Raw genomic sequence first — 16,865 nt, 5'->3', positions numbered from 1 at the left:
CATGACATCAAATTCTCCATTTGCTGTATTTTCACCTATAGAAAAATGGCTACATTAAAATGGAATTTATTTATTTATTCATTTTTAATATATTTATTTTTTTCATATGGCTATTTGTGTGTATTTGTGTTTTAATTTTACATATCAGCCATGGGTTGCTCTGTCCTCCCCCTCCTCCCCCCGCCTTCCCCTCAGCCCCTTCCCCCATTCCCATCTCCTCCAGGGCAAAGACCCCCCTGGGGATTCAGCTCAACCTGGTAGATTCAGTATAGGCAGGTCCAGTTCCCTCTAAAATGGAATTTATAAATTATGCTTAGTGAGGTTAACAAACTTATAGTAAAATGTAACAATTGCAAGGGTATTCTGGCTAGAAGTTGTCTGAATGTCTGTTCTCTTAAAATACCTTACTTTGCTATATCCATCTGTCATCCTCTGTGATGATGAGAGATTATACAATGCCTACAGAATGAGATGGAGAGAGATGATGATGTAGGCGTTGGTGGTAGTGTTAGGCAACTATAAATCTGATGACATGTCAAAAGGAGGGCTATGTGCTCTGGTTGACCCCAGATTGTTAAACCTTACCCATGTTGATGGCCAATATTGTACCCTGGATGATGGAGGATGACTGACTGGAGGACAGGTCTTCACAGATGGGGTAAAGAGTGACACTTTTGATATGGAATTTATGGTAGAGTCCTAATCCAGGCCAAGGAGACAACACCTATGGTCTTTTTTTTTTTTTTTTAAATAAAACATCATCCCATATTCTCTTTAATCACTCTGTATTGTGGGAGTCCAGATAGGCAGAGATTTTTGTAAAAACATTAAATATTAGCAGATGTGAAGGCACCAAAAGTAATATGGCACCACTCCCCTACATAAGATCTTTAGAAAGGGAGGAACAGAGGACTGAAGGGATTTTGAATAAAGCTGAAGCTATTGGAGTGAGAGAAAGAGGTGGGGGGATAAGGGAGTATCTAAATTGGTTAAGAACAAGAAGAAAATCCAGAACTGTTTTGCAAAGTGAGATCACGGCTCATGGAGCTCACAGTTTAGGCTTGCATGCTAAGATGCAAGGCCCTCTTCATCCTCTGCATGCACAGCAAAAAACACGATTACAGGTACAAAGTTCAGAAACAAAATGCATTTCTCACCATATGTTTTACAAAAAAAATTTAATATTTAATGTTAGTGTTAGGAGAAGCACAAACACAGAGCTCAGGAGAATCCAGGCACCTGTGTACACACCTTAGTTCAGGTATTTAACTTAGAATTGTATTCCATGCTATGTAACTATGAAATACACCCAAAACTAAGATAGAAGTAAAAAATCCTTAAAATTCAAATGGCAGTAACACAAATGAGCCTTGAATTATGCAGCATGCATAGCAATTTTGATACAACTATAGATACTAAAATTACTTCAGCTAGATTTGGAATGATTTGTGTGCTACATGCAAAGTAAAAAATGAAAATGCCAAAATCACAAAAGCAAAAGAAGAATCACCAATCATAAAGTGTTTCCAGAATCACATTGCTAGTGACCACACTGCAGCATTGTATACACGCACACACACACACACACACACACTTTTACACAGATTAAAGATAAAGAGTGCAGAGCACCTGACTGTACAGAAATCAAGGGCACTGGCAATGATTGCCAAGATAGCAAGACACATGAGGAGTTGTGGAGGAATATTGCTTTAACTATGTAAAGATGTGTTACAGTTGTTTGTGCCGCATTTGTTTAATTATGTAAAGATGTAGTGCTTTGCCTGCCTAAGGCATCTGATTGGTCTAACAAAAAGATGAAGGACCAATAGCTAGGCAGAGGAGGGATAGGCATGGCTGGTGGGCATAGAGAAAAAGTAAGAGGAGAGCTCTAGGCTCGAGAGAGGAGAGAACAAAAGAGGAAAAGAGGGAGATGCCCAGGGCCAGCCAGCCAGGCAGCTGCCAGCAGCCAGACACAGAGAAATCAGGGAAGTAGGATATACAGAAGGAAAGAAAGGTAAAAAGCACCGAGGCAAAACATAGATGAAGAGAAACAGGTAAAGTTATAGGAGCTGGTGGGACAAGCCTAAACTAAGGCTGAGCATTCATAGCTAATATTAAATCTCCATGTCTTTATTTGGAAGCTGATTGGCATTCCAAAGAAAGCCTGCTACAGGGATAGTTGACAGATGGAAGATTCTTTTCTTGATGAAAATAGTGACCATTTGGTGCATTAAAAGTCGATTTCTGATACTTCCCTGGCAGGGGAGATAACATGATCATGAAGGTGTTTTTCTTAGGGCAAGATTTTTCTAATGCACTCAGGATGTGTTGGTCCATGTAATTTCCCTGCATAATGAGACTGTGTTCCAGTTCTCCCCTGTTTAAAAAAATTATATAAACTTTTACCTCTAGGAATATGTAGAATTTGCATTTTTATACTTTCCTTGCTCCCTAAATATAAGTAAAGTCCCTGGACATTGTATTTATAACAAACATGAGATGCTAAGAGATGAAAAGAAAAAAATGAATATTGGGCCATGGAATACAAAGAAACCACTTGGTGAGCTCCCTAGGATTTCCTTGTGTGCCTCATATACAGAGATTTGGAATAGGAGAATGGTAGCTTCAAAGGGCCAGTAAATTCAAACCAAAGGTTGCTCAAAATCTTGTTCTTTGTATGTGTCCTAATGAATAGCAAATGAGCATCTAAGGAAGACAGAAACTTTCTCAACAATAAGCATCATATTCTTGCCAAAAGCCACAGAACAAATATGTCCTCACAATCAGCCATTCCAGAAAATGTCCAATGGGAAACCTAGACTTGTACTTTTCCAATCACCCTGCTGGGAGGGTTACAGAGAAAAGTCAATGAGGAAAGAAACCCAGCAGGAAATAACGCTCCCCAACACAAAGGTAAGATGAACAGAAAGGATAGGAACAGCCCAGTTTCTACTCTACCTGGGAGTGATGTGGCAAGTCCTATTTATACTCAGTGGAGTTCTGTCAGAGGAGACACAGTGGAGGCCTGGAGTGCCAGCTCCCTCTAATTTAATTATGTCACCCTAACTCCCACCTCATCAAGCAAGTGGAGCCACCTGAAGAACATACCGTTTTCATCCCAGTATCAGCAAAGGCATGGTAGTAAGCCAGAACCCCCAAATATTCCTGGCAGTAATCCCTAAAGTCAGAATGGGGAACCCACATGTGTATGGGAGTAATGAAAAACAGAGAGCAAATAGATGATAAATATAACAAACAGCCTGTTTCAGAGACCTGTGGCCTTTTTTCAACTGTGTGCACAATTCTGTGGTTTTTAAATAACTTTTCAGTGAATGGTGCTGAGGAAATTCAAACAGCCAGAGACACAAAAGAAAATAAAAACCAAAAAGATGAAAGTGAGAGAGAGCAGAGAAGCTGGTTCCCTCACATATGGCTGTTGGGAATGAAAAATGGCATAACTACCGTGAAACCTGCCTGGAAATTTCTTTAAAATTGAACGTGTAACTACTGCATGAATCAGCAATTGTGTTCCTGCACATATATCCTAGGTAATTGAGAACTTCCTTCACACAGCACTCTCTACACAAATCTTCACAGACGTTCTCCTAACAATATTTCCTGACTAGGAGCAATCCAGATGTCCTTCTGAAGGTGAATATTGACACAAGCTTTCCTATACCATTTGACATTACTCAAGAACACAAATTTAATGATCTACTAATATAGGTGAATTTGTAGAGGATTATGCTTACTTCATAATTCTATTCTATAACCAGATGGATGTTTGCCGGGCTTGTTAGTCAGCTTTCCCTGGCTGTGTGTATGTTGGCTCACATTTCAGAGGTCTCAGCTTCTTGGTCCCATTGCTTTGTCCCAGTGGCCACAAAGTAGTAGGCCGTTCATTCCAAGGATAGGTGGAAGAAGTTTGTTCACTTCATAGTGGCCAAGAAAGAGATCTGAAGGGGCTAGGGACCAAATGAGACTGAAAAAAGGAAAAGACTTTGGTTTGTGAGATCAAGTCTCTCCCTAGATCTGGAGCTCACTGATTGGAAAAGACTAGCTGCCCAGGAAGTCCCAGAGGGCTTTCTGTCTCCACTCTCCAGCAATAGGGTTACAGGCACCTGCTGCCATGCCAGGCTTCTAAATGTGGATGCTGGGCATGCAAACTCAGGTCCTTATGTTTTCTTTGCTAGCACTTTACCCTCTGAACTATCTCCCCAGCATCCAGCACCACCATTTTAAGCCTAAATTAGTGTACAAGTGCTGCGCTTCTTAATATCTCCTAACAACATGGGATAAAAAGCTGAAGGGACAATACCTGATGGAGCAGAGTGGTAATCTTTGCATTTATTGGACAATCAGACATTTGTCTATCAATGAAAGTAAATCATCATCTATAGTCTTCTAGAAAAGTAAACTCTAATAAAAAATCCAGCTGTCATCGCCAGCTTACAGAGGTGGAGTTCCAGAGACAAAGAAATGTGCTAAAGAACCCACAAGACACATCTAGCAAAAGCTACAATGCAGCAAAATCTGTAACACTCACACTAACAACACTCTTCTTTTTAAATTAAGGAAATTTTTACAAAATAGAAGAGGAATCTCTAGGCTGTAATACCCTAGGGGACATGGACAAGATGCAGTTCATGGACTTTGTTTGAATACTGATCTCCAAAGAAAAATTTAAAAACACAAATTATGAAGTAATGGAGTACATTTGAATACTAATTAAATATTTGACACGTTAAGGACCTACTATGCTTTTCAGATATGAAAACAACAATGTGGATATATTTTAACAATTCTTTAATTTTTAGAGGCACATGCTGATTTATTTAAGATTTGTGTTTGCTTTTCACTCATCCAAAGGCTACTGAAAAAAACAAACGTACAAATTTCCACCATACACTTTAGCACATCACTTGATGTCATCCTTGTCCAAGTCATGTTTTGGGCATTCATGTTGGTGAGACTTTCTGGGTGTAGCTTCTGACATTCCTAGAAATACATTTTCACAGCCAGTTCCCTGGTTTCTCTGCCTCTTAAAATGTTCCCAATGCCTCTCTTGTAGTGTCTCAAGAGATTTAGGTGAAGGTGTTGTGTTGTATGTTTATCAGTTGAAACTGGGCTGAACAAATCTGTATTTTGATTGGTTGTGGCTCTCTGGAATAGTCTCTGTCTGTTGCAAAGAGAAGGTTTTTGTTTTTTGGTTTTTGTTTTTGTTTTTGTTTTTGTTTTTTTGATGAGGGGTGAGGACTACACTTATCCATGACTATAAGGACAAATATTCAGAAGGTATTTGGGGAGATTGGGGGAAATAGTCCTTCCCATATCAACTGGTTATCCAATACCAAATGGTTACCCTGAAAACAGATACATAAAGTAACATTTTACAGACTGAGCAGGTTGTATATATATATGTGTGTGTGTGTGTGTGTGTGTGTGTGTGTGTGTGTGTGTGTGTGCATGCTCGCATGTGCGTTTATGTCTGTGTTTGCATCTGTGTCTATGGTGTGAGTGTAGAACAATAATTAATGACAGAATAGACTTTAAATTTGAAAGAGAGCGAAGATGGTGATATGGAAGGCTTTGGATGGATGGAATAAAAGGAGAAAATGTTGTAATTATGTTATAATACCAAATATAAATACAACAGTTTTTAAAATGACCTTAGGAAAGACAAGGCATGTCATGGGCTGGTTTTCTGGTGGGTTATGTTTTCATTTTCATGTTATTATTATTTTTTGTCTATCTGACACTTTTCCACAGTAAAATGCTTCCGCTGTTGTGCATATGCCTTTCTTTTCCTCTAAGGCTCACTTCCTTGACCACTGTGCTATTATTTCCACCTTGAGGCTTTAGTGTATAATTTTCCATGGTCACTCATCTGGGTTCAACATTTGCCCTTCTCCCATCTCTTCCCAATCCAAAAGCCATGGCAATTTCCTTAACACACAAACTAGGTCCCATTGTTTGTGTTTGTTTGTTCTCGAATGTTGCACATCACCAGGTGTAAAAGTGAAGTTTCTGATATCAGCCTGGAGGAACTGTGCACCAGCAGCTGCTGGTCACTGGTGCCCCTTTGACCCTGGCAGCTATGAGCTCATTGTGGTGATATCGTGTTCCCTAATATATTGTGCACCCTAATAAACTTATCTGGGGTCAGAGAACAGAACAGCCACTAGATATAGAGGCCAGAAAATGGTGGCACACATGCCTTTAATCCTAGCATTCTGAAGGCAGAGATCCATTTGGATCTCCGTAAGTTCAAAGCTACACTGGAAACAGCCAGTCATGGTGACACACGCCTTTAATCCCAGGAAGTGATGGCAGGAAACAGAAAGGTATATATGGCATGAGGACCAGGAATTAGAATCCTGGTTAAGCTTTTGGGCTTTTAGGAGCAGTTCAGCTGAGATCCATTTGAATTAGGACTCAGAGGCTTCCAGTATGAGGAAACAGGATCTGCTGAAGAACTGGCAAGGTGAGGTGACTGTGGCTTGTTCTGCTTCTCTGATCTTCCAGCATTCACCCCAATACTTGGCTTCAGTTTTTTTTTTTTGTTTGTTTGTTTCTGTTTTTTTTTTTTTTTTTTTTTTTTTTTTTAGCTGAGTATAGAACCCAGGGCCTTGTGCTTGTTAGGCAAGTGCTCTACCACTGAGTTAAATCCCCAACCCCCAGTTTTGTTTTTATTAATAATCCCTTTTAATATTTGTGCTACAGCTCATTTAATGTTTGTTCAGGCCTCCATCCCACCTTCTTCCTATCACATGTGACAAGTTGACATTGATTTGGCCTTTCATGCTTTCAGACTGATCTCTGTGACTACAGGGGAGATAAGAAAAAAAAAAAAAAAGGCTGTATGGAATTGTGTTGGTCTTCCCTGAGGTTAGTTATGTATCATCGCCATTCACACAGAGTGCTTTTAGTTTCCTTGGTCAACTGCTCACAGAGCAGAACTATGCAGCCTCTGCTGCTTTATGTTACAGTATTTTTGAGCATTAGTTTGTTCTGGTTGGAGCCTTTCCCAACTACCTCCATATGCATGTGTTGTGCACCTGCTTCCACTCTCCTTGCTCACATACATTCTTGTAGACATTTCAGTCTTTGGATTTATGCAACCTGCACTTGTCAGAGAGCCCTGTCTGAATCACTTTATACTTGAACAGTATTTCTTCCCCTGCCATATAATTGTTAAATTGTACCATCCAAACTTCACTTCTCGAAATCCCTGTCTAATTTCAGCCATATACTGTCTTGCATTCCTGCATATGTGAGACTTCATGTTATTCCCTTGAACTCTGTGATACTTGTAAGCCAAGATAGGTATTAATAATTGTTGAGTTTGCACTGCATGACTGTAAGTACCCATTGTGTTCCTGGCACTGTGAGAGATTCCTCACATGCATCACATTATATTTAATTTTAGCAATCGTTATAATAGCCAATGCATACATCTGTATCACTCTTTTTATTTCTTTAAGGAAAAAGAAATTTGGAATACCAGTACATGCATGCAGACCAAGAAGTTGAAGCAAACCCAAATTCACATCTCAGCTCTATCATGTGATAGTATTGCAATGTGCTTTCCGGATCTTGTCTTTTCTATATCACCAGAATCCACCTCCATTTATGCCATTCACCGTATTTCCCTTTTTCCTTTGAGGAAACAGTCTAGTGGTTTGTAAGACAGCCTGCTTATATCATCAACAGGCTGCTAGCAGCTCTTGGAGAGTTGAAATTCCTCTTTACTTTTTATGGCTATTTGATAATGTATATTAAGGAAAAGCTAGTCACATCATTGGGGTATGTAGGCACACAGAGTATTTGCATAGTCTGTAGATCTCTGATGTACTTGGCATATATTACCAGGTGCCTACTATGACCACCTCTTACATGTGAGCAGTTAGTCACAGTTTCCAGTTAATTTTAACTTTAAGGCAGGGTTTTTGGTATGCTATCTTTGAACCTCTATTGTGTAAAGAGCTCTGGACTCTGAAAATCCCAGTTCAATGATTAATATATACAGTTTATTGAGCAAATGCTTTTTCCCAGATGCAGCTTCCAGTACCTTTAATCAATTATCTGATTCTAACTCCACAACAACCTATTAGAGGTAAAGAATTGAACGCATAATGTGGCTAAGGAATGTTACCAATATTGCATAGCAAAATAGTAGTAAAGCAAAGATTTATATCCGTCCAATCTGAAGTCAACAGCCAAGCTCTTAACCACCATTCTACTGTGTACTTCTCAGTATATTCAGTTTTAGCCTAAACCCTGGGGCAAGGCACTTAACTTCTTCATGCTCTATAAATAGAGACAATAACCAGTACTGAACACAAAAATGTTCAGCACACTGAAAGTCCCTTATAAGCATAGTGAATTAGCATTGCCTAAAATTGGCAGTGCTGATAGTAACAATTGCAAAATTATTTTAGATACTATTTTATGTCAAGAGTATCTTTAGAATTTTATGGCTCACTTAATTAGCCCATGGACTAGATGGTAAGGGTAGCATTATTCTTGCAACTTTAGAGACAAGAAACATAGATATAAAGTATACGTGAAACAAAAGACCAGGTTGGTAAAATGCTGGTTGTACAAGCATGGAGACCTGCTTTCGATCTCTAGAACTCACATAATAGATGTGGGTGTGGTGACATGAACTTGTTATCACAGTCCTACGAGGCAGAAATAGGAGAATCCCTGAGGGTCTGTGTCCAGTCATCCTATTGAATTTTGTCAAACCTGGACCAGTGAGAGACTCTATCAATCAAAGAGAAAAGTTGGATGGCACCTTAGGAACCATTCCTGAGGTTTTCCTCTGGATTCCACATGTGTACACACATATCGGAACATATGTGTATACCTGCATGCACATAACCATGTACATATAGCCATAGACATCAAGAAAATTAATAATAATACACAGACAGAATATTACTACTAGAATATATAAAACTATATGAGGAGATCCACACTTTTGCTGGAAGTCATGTGTTTTCCTGATTGTGAACTCCAAGTGGAGACAAATTACACTGGCTGTTCCTTCACACATGAATAATATTGTATGCTCATTATTTCATTTTTAAAATTGGGTCACTTCGATAGGGTGAGAGTGAAGTGGCAAATGCCTCTTTCTCTTCCTACCTGCCAATCCACAAAGCACTCTAAGACCCCACATGATTGTCTCCAAGAGTTAGACACATGTACTGTCATCTCTCCAAGATGACTTTTGTCCATTGTCAGAATTGACTTTCACCAGCAAGACAAAACAGACTTGGGATTTCATTAAGGGGCAAGCCTCTGTGTGAAATGTTTAGATTTTTGTTTGAGCAGGAATGATCTCAGGCTGGTTGTGGGACTTGCTTGGTCAAGGGATAGGTTACAGGTTTACAGATCCTAGCCCTTGACTCTAGTTTGTTTTATTAATTTGTTTTTCTTCTGTGCTCTGCATATGTGCCCCTAAGATCCCAGCACTGAAAAGCTGAGTGGGAAGGGGGTAAGCTGGCATGCTGACCATACAAACAATGCTCTAGCCTTCAGTAGAAGGAGTTCCTTGGTCCCCAGCAGCTTAGTGAGGCCAATGGTTGAGTGTAGACCATCTTTTCTCGCCTCCCAAAGTGTACACTGCAATGAGAGGTTTTGGATTTTCTGATGTGATGTGATTAACACCTTGCCATGTCCTCCTGGAGTCATGGCAGTGAAAAGGCAGGGAAAGGTTAGTGTGTGTCCAGTGGAAATTATGTCTGTTGCTAGAAGGGTAACTGTGAGCATGCTTAGAGAAGGTGAGTCCCTACTGTAATGAAAAAACTCAGGACATTTGCCGAAAAAACGGATGCAACTGGAAATCTCTACATTGGGCAAAATAAATCAGACTCAGAAAGACAGATGTCATGTTTCCTCTCATAGGCAGAATCTGGGTTTAAAGCCATGTGTGTACATTTGCATGTGGGCATGTAGAAATGGTAGTACCTCTACTTTAGAGTCTCTTCATAGACTTTCAGCACCTGCAAACTCTATCATGTTCATCCAAGTCAGTGCACTCCTTAATACACTTTTCATTGAATCTAAAAGAACCATTCTTAGATTTCCTGCTCCTGTGTCTAGACTCTTTATTGCTTACTATATATTGGGTAAGAACTAAACATTGTACCTACCTAAGGTTTTAACTGCAGTTCCCTATGTTTGGTGGTTGTGTTATAACTTTTAGTTGTGAGAAGAAATAACTGATAAATTCTTGATGTTGGTCAGAACCAATGGCTTGTCCATGTCCCATGAATGGATATTGCAAGTTCAGGAAATGGCTCATCCTTTCAAACTATCTAGGCAGTATGGGTAACAACTTGGAGCCTGAATTACCCATAGTCCAAATGGCATTCAGTCTGTGGTTTTAGTATCACACATGCCCTGGAGGATAGGGTCTGAATCTTGCTTCTATTTGGATTCTCCATGTTTGCCACTGCTCCTGGGAGGTACAAGGCACTGATACCAAATGGTTAAATGTAGACTTCTTTAGCTATGCTAGAGAAGGCTTCCTACTTGCTTTATTTTCTGATGTGTTTTTCAAGTGGAATATATGATTCATTCAACTCAGATGGTACGCTATATAGAGGCACTTTGTGTCTCTAGCATCCAGCAGCTGATGTAAAATTCTGAAACCCATGCACTTCCCAGCAGAATATAACAGTTCCTGCTATATTTTCCTCCAGTGGTATTGTTAACCTGGCAGGACGAGCAGCCTGATTAAGCTAGCCTGGTCATTGTCTAGATGAGGACAGTTAGAGTCATGTTTAGTATTAATGGTTATTCAGGGACCTGCATGGTCATTTGTAGGTAGGGGTCTTTTGGTTTGGGTTTTATGACAGGTAGTGGACATACTTCAGGAGATAGAGATAGATAGATAGATAGATAGATAGATAGATAGATAGATAGATAGACAACAGACAGAGTGAGTGAGTTGAGTGAGTGAGTGAGTGAGTGAGTGAGTGAGTGAGTGAGCGAGGAGCCGGGGAGGTTAAGAGAGCCAGAAGGAGAGTGATCAAAGGTTTCTTGTTTGTTTGTTTGTTTGTTTTTGCTGTATTTTGTTTTTTATCCCATGGGCTGTTTAGTCAGCTCTAGGATTTATTTCCTTCTTATAGCATAAAAAAAGTATCTGACTACCCAATACTGAAACATCAAAAGCTAAAATATAATTAATTAGCAGCAAAGAATCTTGATATAATGCCATGAGCATCTAGATTCTGTAAGCAGAGAGTTCTTTCTTTAAAATGGCTGCTGTTGGATGAGGGGGAGGCAGGCAGAGCCTGTGAGGGTCACTCAGTTCACAGGCTAATACATCTGCGGCCTGCATGGCAACATTTGCTCTATCGCTGCTTAGTGCAGAAAAGCTGCTGTTGCTCTCAAACAATCAGGGTGAGCCATAGCAACATACGAGTCAGAGAAAAGCTGGTTTTAGCTGGTACCAACAGCGAAATTTAATAAAAAATAAGTCATCTTAGAATTAGTAAGAATTATAAACATCTAATTATTTTTGGCTCTGCAGTCCTTGGGACTCTGGGATGTCACTCACAAAGCTGAGTTTCTCTCTAGGAGGCAACCCCCGTTGTGAGACATCACTCTTGCCTAGTTGAGCTTTCTACCCAGCTCTGGACCAAAACACACAGCTCCTTCTGGTACCTTCCTTTTCTTCTGTGACTCCCTGCAAACTCATGGGAAGGGCACTGCTTACTGCTCATCAAACAAATTTCTGCCTTCTAAGAAATAGCACATGGCTACACACTGTCTACCGTGATCATTTCTTAAGTATGCGGTATATGCTGGGAGCTACTCGGGGGCATATCCATGGAGGGTTCCACAGCTCTGCAGTTCCTGGTCCATCTCCAGGTCCACCACACTGGTGCTTGGTGAATGAGGGATGAGGACTGGCTTCTGTTCAGTCTTCTTCATCCTGTCCCATTTCTGCCTGGCTGTCTATGCACTGTGTGTTCATCCTAGGGCTAAATGGTCTTGCATTTGTAGGAGGTTAGTAGTAGGAAACTATCAGCTTGTCACCCATCATTACAACTTGTGCTGTGGGCCAAATGTAGTCACAGTACTCTGTGATGTCCCAAGGTAAGAAAGGTACAAACACGAGATATCAGGGTGTCTCTGAGTAAGAACAGCAAGTAATAATGTAATTATTTGTAATGGTGACTAGGATACGGAGTGTTTACTCTCAACTTTCATGTAAATGTACTGGTCTCAGGTCTATTTTCCCAACTTTATTAAGCAGGACTGATGTGTGTGTCTCACTATATACTATCTTAAGTTTTCCTCATCATAAACCTATGACTTCTGATTCTCACTGGCTGGGTTATGAACTACAGATTCAGAAGTTTTAAGCAATGTTTCACAAAGTGACAGTATAGGCAACATTGTGGCCACTCTGAGTCTATTTCCTTAGGAACAGGCAGCCACTGTGTAAAAATGGCAAAGTTCATGCTGCCTGATTGGCCCAGGCAGAATTTTTTCAGGGGAGGCTGCATTGAGGGTGGCAGCAATTTCTAGAGTTTCAGAAAACAGCGTCAGGCCCAAGATGCTCATGGTGTGGAAGAGCTAAAACAATGACTGTGTTCCCATTATAGAACAGATTGCTACTTTCTTGAACATGTAGGTGTTTCTGAGTATCCATGGGGACTTGGTTCCAGCATCACTTATAGATATGAAAGTAAGTCTCTTATACTATGCAATAGTGCTTGCATATAACCTGTACATAACCCCCATGCTGCCAATCATTTCTAGATAGAATACTTTATGCAATGTAAATGCAAATTAACAGGGCATGTTGTACTAGTCACAGAATTCCTAGAAGGTATGTACATATTCAATAGAAATAATTTTTTTTATGTTTTTAATCTTGATGTGAAAGCCATAAACATCTAGAGCTGCCTGTACAAGTTTGTAAATACCTGTAATAGTTCTTCATGTTACAGTCAAAGAAAACGACACAGTGAGGTTCTGTAATAAATCTCCAGCCAGGCTCTTGAATGCAACCAGACCTGGGGTCTGTGTCCAGTGATTAGACCCTTACTCTGTGTTCAGCACTCATTTCAGGCCACTTTGTTGCAATGGGGTCTGAGACACACATATTACTGTATTTCTGCCTGCAAGCATTGAAATGCTGGAGAGTGATTGCTCTGGCTATAACTCAGCATTCTTGTCCCCAGGATCCAGCTTCATTTCCTCTGTTCCTCTTTTAATTTCCTCCAGTGGCAGTGCCTCACAGGCAGAGTCTGAGCCCTCTCCGATTCCACATCAAGGTTGCCATGGGTGATGATGCTCACAGCTTGAGTGTTTTTAACTTCTCTCACTTGCTGACAGCCTCACTTTGGAGATGTCGGATACCCAGAAAGTATGATTAGCCCATGGCTTGTCAGAACAATGTGGGCATGACCTAGTAAGGGCTCGAGCATACCATATTTCAGCTTGGTTGGTCATTTCTGGAAAACAATTACATCAGCAACAAAAACATCAGCTAACATAGGACTTGACATTTTCCAAGCTTAGGACACACCCATCCCAGAGCTGCTTAAGACTTGAGTGGAGAGTGTCACATGGTGAACAAATGCTAGAAACTCAGAGACTTGTCACTCAGCATGACACGTGGTTGGTTGAACGATTGATTTGCTCTCCTTCTAGCCCTATGGTGGGTCATCAATGGAGTGACTAGAGATGGTTGGAGTTTCTGAAATAATGACAGGGTTCATGATTTGTTTTCTGAATTATCAATGGAAACCACATGTCATGGTATATTCTCACTGGCATAAACAAATACTACACCTTAAAAAATTTACAAAGATAGAGGTTGATTTAGGTTCTGGAGGCTGAGAACCCCAGGCACATGGCAGGAGGTGGGAACCATACCATGGCTGTAGATACTATGTGGTGAGGCAGGATGAGTTTTAGTTTGTATTCTCTCTTCCTCCTAGCAAAGTCACAAATGCCATCTAAAGGACTCCCATAGTTTCAGCTAATCTCAATGACCTTCCCTAGGCCCCTTCTCTAATTATTTTTAACATATCAACTCTCCAATACATGACAACATGAAGGACACATTCAAGTCATCATGGCTAGAAAAGCCAGTGTGTGGTGCATTCTACAAAGAAATGGCAAACTATTACCCCAGAGATTTGTTTTTATCTTGTAATTTCCACACTGAGCACTGACATAAAGCCCTAATTAAAGGGACAATGCTGCAAATCTGGGACAGTAAAAACATTCACTTACATGGGCACACATAAACATGGATAGATTACACACCTAACTTGCACATAGGCATGCAGATATGCACACACAAACATATGTAAAGTGTGTGCAGAACTTGTTTACTTACATACACACACAGATGTGGTGTAATGCTTCCCACATCATCTGTAAACACCCAGTGATAAATGCCACTGTCTATATCTTATAGGCAAGAAAAGTGTCAGTGCTGCCCATCTGCAAATATCATGAACCCAGTGAGGGTTATTAGTTCATTTCTCATAAGAAAAAATGCTGGAAAACTTCATAGAGTTTTAGTTCATTTGGTTGTTTCTTGGAGTTCTTGGAATAAAACCCAATGGACTAATTAGGGAAAGATGAGAACTTTCACCAAAATCATATCACTAGAATGGGATGGGGTGGGAATTAAAAAATCCTAGAATTTCAAATATAACCAAAATACAGTGTCTTGCATGCCTTGGTGGCAATAGCATCCATTAGTAATGATCTGTTGAAAGTTTTGAACTTGAAGCCTTATAGCACCATGTGAAAGAAGAGAATACCATGACTATCCAGGAGTAGGGGATATTCTGATGCCCTTATCAATGCAATCTGTCATGTTTTCAAGGCACTTATCCTCCAAGATGAGAAGTCAGGGAAGCCCCTTAGGCAGACCACCCAACACTCAGGAGTCTCCACTAGTGTTTGCAGGACTCAGGTGCTTGAGGAAATGCAAAACCAGACAGGAACTGAGACAGGTTAAAGATGGCTCCAGTCTAGAATAGATGACCCTCATACAGACAAAGATGTTCAAGGTTAGAAAAGCAGCCAGGGAGGGAATCACACTCCAGGCTGAGGAAATAACACATATCCCCCATGAAGATGAAATAGACACTGAAACCCTGTAAAATGGCAGCACTTTGATGGCACTAGCTCTAGGTATTTGGTGAGACCAGACGGTTATTGTTAAGGGAAACCTCAAGGGACTCTAGAGATAGAAGCCAGAAAGTAGCATCTCTATATTCAATGAGAAACAGCTTGAACGTCCTCTATAAGAAAGGAGGGTGCAGCATTCACCTGGCTCTTTCCCCTCCCATACCCACTCCAATGAATTAATATTGCCAAATAGCCTTTCTTTTGAAAGCCTGCTTTCTGGCACGGTAACTAAAAAGAGGCTTGTGTGAAGGAGGAGCAAATTGATTTGGGAGCCACGTGCCTGCCTGCCTGAGCCAGGAAAGCAAGCCTCCTCTCCCAATGATACACCTTTTCCAGAAGCTGTTTGGTGACAGTTCTGACAGCCCCTCCATCACCAGGATGGCACTCTGGGTGCAGGGAGTGAGCAATGAGAGGGCTTGGCACCAGAGACAGAAACACACACACACACCCAGGGAAGGTAAATGGCTGTACCCAGGACATTTATCTCTGAGGTTGTTCTCCCAGCAAAACCAATTACTGGCCTTTTCCTTGTGAACGTGTGCTGAGTATCAAGTTGTTGGGGGCTGGTGTAGAAAGATGCTAGGATACATCTTAGTGATATTCATGAGTCTGCTGAGAGATCCCAAGCAAAGAATTTAGCATTTCTGGGCTTTAGCAGGTGGGAGGGTGTAAAGCGCATTTCAGAAGAGCTCTTAGAATGGGGTGTTGAAGTGGCACTTTTACAACATGCACACTTGGGAACTGCAGGTGGAAGTTGGAGTCATTCCTAGAGGGGAGGGAAGAATGTTCATAAGAATACAAGACTTACTAAAGGGCACATGTGCTTCTCTTCAGGAAGAACTGTGGGAAGTCTTAATGTTGATCTCACTAGCAGGTGACAAGGCCACCTATCATCAGTTACCGGACTAAACTGGGAAGAAAAACCACATGTTGTATAGGGAGGTGGAGAAACAGCCTCCAGCAATCCCAAGGAAAAAAAAATAACATGTTAACAACAGTGTACTCATGACCTGTCAAAAACCAGCCATTAACACTATTATGCCTCGTGGGAGGTTCATGGATGAAAAACTGATATGGTGACTTCATTCAACCTTATTTTCATTTTGGAGTTTGCTTCCCTGGTCCAGGCCAGATGGAGAGGCATTTAGTATGCATGATGCTGACATGCTTTGCACTCTGCCTGCCACCCCCTGCCCTCCTTAGATTTCTCTGTGCAAGGTAACACCTTGGGGCTGCCACATCTAGTTGTACGTTTTCTGTGCTGTCTGAAGGAGTCAACCAAGAAGCTTGATCCACTGGGAACTATGCGTTCCCAGTATGCACATAAGACCCTATACACAGGTGACAGTTTCCCCAGTTGTCCACATTCCCAGGGGTGAGCAGAGGAGATCAGTTAGAGGAACACAGAAATTCCAAGCTGTGCTGGGCAGGTAGCTGTGAGCTTCAGTAGGAAATGGACACAGGAAAGTCCTGCACAGCAAATGTCACCAGAGCACATACTTGGAGGTTGCCTCTAATTTCCAAGGGAGCCTGCTTGGTGAAGGTAGTCAAAACCTCCTCTCTTATACAGATTCACAGTAAGCACTCTCAGCCTCCCATGGAATGCAATGGGCTCATTCTTACTTGGAATCTAGTGGATAAACCAAATTTACATCTTTTAGGAACAAGTAAAATTAGTAGAA

At 40.9% G+C, this 16,865-nt stretch overlaps 1 pseudogene; it reads left to right on the top strand.

Annotated features, from left to right (window-relative positions):
- The first annotated feature begins 2,247 nt into the window (after positions 1-2,247).
- Positions 2,248-2,377, top strand: LOC118576964 (annotated as a pseudogene).
- Positions 2,378-16,865: the final 14,488 nt, after the last annotated feature.

The sequence above is a fragment of the Onychomys torridus genome, chromosome 1, assembly GCF_903995425.1.
Source record: "Onychomys torridus chromosome 1, mOncTor1.1, whole genome shotgun sequence".
In the NCBI taxonomy this organism is placed as follows: Eukaryota; Metazoa; Chordata; class Mammalia; order Rodentia; family Cricetidae; genus Onychomys; species Onychomys torridus.
Note: the sequence above shows the minus strand (reverse complement) of the source record. Positions and strands in the feature narration are given on the sequence as shown.